This window comes from Centruroides sculpturatus, unplaced genomic scaffold (assembly GCF_000671375.1).
Source record: "Centruroides sculpturatus isolate CEXI.00-Female unplaced genomic scaffold, Cexi_2.0 scaffold596, whole genome shotgun sequence".
In the NCBI taxonomy this organism is placed as follows: Eukaryota; Metazoa; Arthropoda; class Arachnida; order Scorpiones; family Buthidae; genus Centruroides; species Centruroides sculpturatus.
The window spans coordinates 111,855-117,854 of record NW_019384881.1 but is presented as its reverse complement, the minus strand read 5'-3'; positions in this window follow the sequence as shown (position 1 = coordinate 117,854).

The following is a 6,000-nucleotide window of genomic DNA, read 5'->3' as shown; positions in this document are numbered from 1 at the left end:
GGAAGCAAAATACAGTAGAACCTCGATTATCCGGACCTCTATTATCCGGATTGTTCAAAATAAACAAAATTTTTACGAATTTGCTGATTTGCACTTGGCGAATTACGATACTGTTTATGTACGTGATGGAATGCATAACTTTTTTGTTTCAACAACGTCTCGCCCGGCACAGTGGCCGTAAACTCTTAAATATATTTTGCGTCGTAATAAAAATATAACTTGACATACGTATTTATAAATAATTTATTTTCAAATTACATCATTTCTATTACCAAGGGCGGCATAAGGCATGGGCAACGTGGGCCACCTCCTGTGCCTCGCTGTCCGAAGGGCCTCGCGTTTCGAAGGTTTATGCATTACTTAAATACAATATAATTCAAACTAACCAAGTAGCACTGCAGGTAGAAAATTGCAAGTGTTGCCAACGCTGTTTTTGTTATTCTCAAACACAGTGATAATGATTAAATCATTTTTTAAAAATTATTTACATTTATTTCACACATGTCACCACTTCATCGAAAAAAATTATATCTTAAAACTTTGAAACTTATTTAAACTATAATCCACAATCACAGAGAACTTATTATATAGTAAATTATATCACATGGAGGCGCACAGTGTAAAGTGCGCATATCTAACGATCGAGATTGGACTGTGATTGAAATTAATAAATACTTATGAAATATAAGATTTGTTTTATTGTCCTTATTTTTCATTTGTCTTTACAATAGATTATTAACGTTCGGCTTCGCTAAACAGAATTGATATTTGTGCAGAAGGAAATAAGACTTTTAGAATAAGGCCTGGAGCATATCGTAGAGTAAATGTTACTTGTTGGTAAATTCGACACGCTGCTTTAGCGATTAGCAGAAACGAAAGTAGTGACATTGTCACTCCTATAGGCAAGCGACCCAAACAATTTGGTCAAGTCACATGACATTTTATGTACAATTCAAATCATATTCGTTTTCACTTAATGCTAGTATAGTAATAAGGCCGATTACTTCATCAACTCTGTATTCATCCACACATTTCAGAAATCTTTCAAATTTTATGCTATTGTATTGCAGTAAATCAACAAAGTACTAGTATTTCAAACAGTGAATAAAACGTGACACGTGACACGTTCCCTTAATTACTTTTATTAAATAGGAAGATAAGATAATAAAAATTATCATTATTATTATTTATTTGCAGAACGTATGAATTATGGATTTGAACGAAAAGTCTGGTTAAGGTTGGGTGGGAACAGAGAAGACACATGAAAAGAAAGTCACGAATTCAAACAAAGAAACTGTTAAAGTTTCTGTATAACAGGTACAAGTTTTGGACAGAATAAGTCGGAAGTTATTTCCGATTATACACAATATACCATGCCAAATTTCGTTTCTTAAGAATTCTATCGACTTCTGTATTTCTATATTCGTTTCATTTATATTACCCAGCTCCAAGTGTATCAGTTTCATTTCGTGTAGAATCGTTTCGAAATTTTTTGTGTCTGAACATATGAACGACGTTGGAGTGAGAATTAGATTATCTGGTGTTTTATCCACATTCTTATTATAATTATGTGAAGACATAATAATTTGCTCACACTTACCCAATTCTCTGTCGTCTTCTAATTCCTGTGTCTAATTTACATTGTTCTTAATAGTTTTCACCAATTTACAATCTCTGCATTTCCAAGTTTTTTGTAAGGCTTACTAAACTTACGAAAGTTAGCTGCCTGGATTCCAAACAAACAGTAGAAATGAGCAAATTTTGAACAATTAGAACAGATTAACGAGTCACATTCCAAAACTTTATGTTTTCAAAAAGAACAGGCACTCAAACGACCAATTCGCCATAGCTCCGCGCCATCTCGCAGATATAAATTCATACATCTTCCCAATGGAAGCGCCATATTGTCGAATATGGGATAGCTTTCACGACCAAAATATTTGAATGGTGTAAAGCAACCAGATTATACGAATTCGCGTAGGCGCTTTACAGGCCACCAACCTCACACGGTTTAGGTGGTGGATGCTACACGCAAAAATATCGTATAACGCTTACAATGATTCTATCCTTGGCCTACACAGCTTCCTTATCATTAAATGCCACCGCACGCCACTGGAAGTGAGGAAGTCGAGCAGGAGAGCGTTATCTCTGGCTCTAAAATGGTGGATATCGGCGATATATTTACAGTTGTTTAATAAAAATTTAGTCGCTTAACTGCTATCGTGGGGTCAATTCTGACCCAACATGCTTATATTTGAAAAATTTGGCACTTAAGAGAGAATCCGTCCATCTGCAACGAGATCTGGAAGTCAAATGAACATACCAGAACTTTGGGCGGTGTAGCTAGTGACAAACTGGAAATTTTTAAGTAACACGCTTAGGGTCTAAATTGACCTCACCATAGTAGTTGAGGGCTATTTAAGAAACTATTTACATGCGTTTATTAAAGCGTATGTCTTCTGCACCTGAGAACATTTACTGCGCAACTCCGAAGCTAGAGACATTTCATTTTCGCAACCAGGACGAAAACCTATGACAGAGTATAGGAATTGTGTTCGCATAAATTGCAAAATCCTGCCTTTGACGGGACTCGCACCTGCAATCGCCGGGTTGGGAAACTGATGCCTCGTTATTAATCCATACAGACGACTCATCTCTTTGCTTTTTGTACTCTCTAAATCGCCTGGTATGTTCATACCAATAATAACTTATGCAGCTTCAGTGTGTAGTGATAAGGTCAGAAATACAAATCAGATGAGGTGTCTTCGCCAGGCTCAAAGGACTGCTCTTTTGAAGCTTACAAGGTGTTTTAAGACTACATCTACGGCGGCTCTTATGGTGTTGGCGGGAAAAGCGCCTATTGAATTAATAATAGAGGAAAGAGCTCAGTGGTATTGGCTAAAGAAAGGCCGAGAGGATAACAGGATTGATATTCCAATTGATCTAAATAATTATGAACGAGATATCTTAGTAAAGGAACTGCCTCACCCAGCTGGAAGTGTAGGGATAAGGCTGCTGGCTAATGACTTAATTAAGACTGGTATATATACGGATGGTATATATAGGTCTGATTCAGGCACTGGGGCCGCTTTCGTAGTTTATGAGCATAATGAAGAAATTCATAGTGACAAAGTTACATTGGAAGCATATTGCTCCAATTTTCAGGCTGAGTTATTGGCCATAGACAAAGCTGTTGATGTATAAAACATGAACGAAAAGGTGTCTGTATTAATACAGATAGTCGCAGCGATATTCAGGCCCTTACTAACCGTAAATTTAAACATCAGCAGGTCTTTAGTATTCAGACAAAACTAAGTCCATGTTCTCTAAGTTTTATTTTAAATGGATCAGAGTACATGTTAGTATATAAGGGAATGAACGGGACGATTTTCTGACCAAAGAAGCAGCCACTGGTAATGAAAAAGTTTTTACACAATTCCACAGTCTTGGGGAAAGGAGGCATTAAAAAGTAAAATTATAGAGAAATGGCAACAGATTTGGACAAATAGTATAAAAGAGGAAAACCTTCGACCTTCTCCCAAATATTGATGAAAGACTCCCATCTTAAGTGGTTTGGGAGAGAGCGTGAACTTATTTGTGTTTTGGGACACGATGGCCTCGGAGAATATAGGAGCAGGTTTCATTTGGATGAACAAAATGAATGTGTATGTGGAGAAGAGATGGAGACTTTGGACCATCTTATTTATGATTGCTTGGAATGGACATCTGAAGGACATTATCTCGAAATGGTTGTATTGGAAGAATGGTTACGCTGGCCCTGTGGTGTGTACCAATTAATCAGTAGCACAGTAGTTTGATTTTTTTAATGTTTTGTATAACTGTATTTAAAGTATAAGTCATTGTAAAGAATATAGTATCTAAGCCCCGTTATGCGAAAGCGGTGCGGGGAAAGACTGATCCCCATTAGGGGAAATGATGATTCCCATTAAATGTATGTATACGTGTACGTATGTATATATACTGTTTAAACAGTATACAGGATTGTGATTTGTGAACTATTAAATAATAATAATCTCTAAATCGCCTACCATATTAAACGCTGGGGTGCAGCGAAGATGACTGTTTATAGAAATATATCGACAAACGTTGAAGTGCGATGCCAGTTATATACCAAAATGTTAAAACGTTTCCTAATCGTCGTTCACGAATGCAGAAATATTCACGACAGTGACGTGCTGTCTTTGGAAGCGGTGAAAGCACCGCTTCCCTTGTATTTTCTAAAATATGAATACACATTGCACGATTATTTTCATATTTTAACGTACTTTAAATGAATTAAAATTATTTTATAATAACCGCATTATGTATCTTATTACAAATTTCTATACTATATGTGAAAAGAAAGATAAGATTTCTATTATATATTCGAATATCAGTGGCAAAATGAATTAATAAATCACGAGTAGCTTTATAACATATTTTTTATTAACCCACCGATAGGAGTTTACTGGTATGTTTTTATGATAGTCCTGTATAGCTGGCAGGAGTTTTAAAAAAAAATCCACTAATATATTTGATATATTTATTCCGCTTTTATTCTGCTCTCCCATCTTGTATTACTTACAGATGAAAGTTCGCCGACTTCCAGGGGGAATCGTTTATCCCGTGTCAGGATGATCTAGGGTGGTTCGCTTGCGAGTGCGGCGGAGGAAACGCAGATGACAAGAATCTCTCAAAAACCCGTTTATTTTAAACATAAAATAACTTACACTGTGAAACAAAAATGTTCTTAAACACAATCGGCTATTCAGAAGTCCTGAGCATCGATGTTGTTTCGTGGTCGATCGAAGGTGGCCAAGGAGAAGTGGTGTTAATCAGTTCTTAAGGCTGGTGGGGAGACGGTTGGCATGGTGATATGGCCCTCAGAAAAGACGGGAAAAATGTTCTTTTGTGCGTTGACACAAGGCGTCTTTGTGATTCGGAACTTCACTAACTGAGTGTCTTACTAACAGAGTTCAGGTGCACAGTTGCACAGTTTACGGAAAGTGCTTCTGTCCTTGAAGATCGGGAATTATATCAATCTCTGTTCTCCGATTTGTTTATTCTGATTGGTTCCGTGTCCCTTTTTCCCGCTCCCCGATTGGTCCCTCGACTGTTCCTAAGTGAAAGACGACTCCTGTTCGAGTCACGAGAAAGATCCGCTTCGAAGAATCTACTTGACACCAGCCATTAACTCTGGATGGAAAGTGCTGATGGAACTTTGAAACCTGAGCTCATATTTTTCTCCCCATTGTTATCTAGTCTGTGGCGTTTTTGAAATTTAACGATTAGACGCGTTGTTCCTTTTCATCATTAACTTTTCCCCTTTCCAAAATTTCTATGTTCTAATTATTTGTATACGAGCAATTTGTCAAAGGTCCATCTCTACTGGAGGACGTTTATTTACAATTATTGATCATTTATAATTGTTGTGTTCTGTTTACATCAATAGCGTTTTCTTCTCGTCGCGGTTTCATATAACCAGTACGACAATTCCGATCTTTGATTGGTTTTTAACAATGGACGATTTGTTTTCTAGTTTCGTTTTAATAAATTTCTAGTAATAAATGTTTAATTTCAACCCATTTTTGGGACCTCACACATTAATTACAAATTTCAATGTTAAAATATTTTTACATATTTTGATTTTTTAACCAAATGCTCGAACTGTTTAATCTAAAATTAAACAAAAAACAACTTTCTTTTTATTAAGATCGATCAAATTATCATCCTGATCAGAGTTATCCGCATTCGAATTCTATAAATATAATGATTTCTATTGATGTCCGCAAATATGGGATTAATCTCTCTAATTTTTATCAAACTTCCAGGTGGATGAGATGGTGTAAAAATATATAGAATATCACTTGTGAAATCATTGTACTCTACTCCGCTGATTACATCGCAATGAATATGAATATCATCGATTCCTTTTGAAATATTTGCTATGTATTTTCCTTATCGTACTTTGTTGTATCAAAATATCTAAAGGTATTGTTA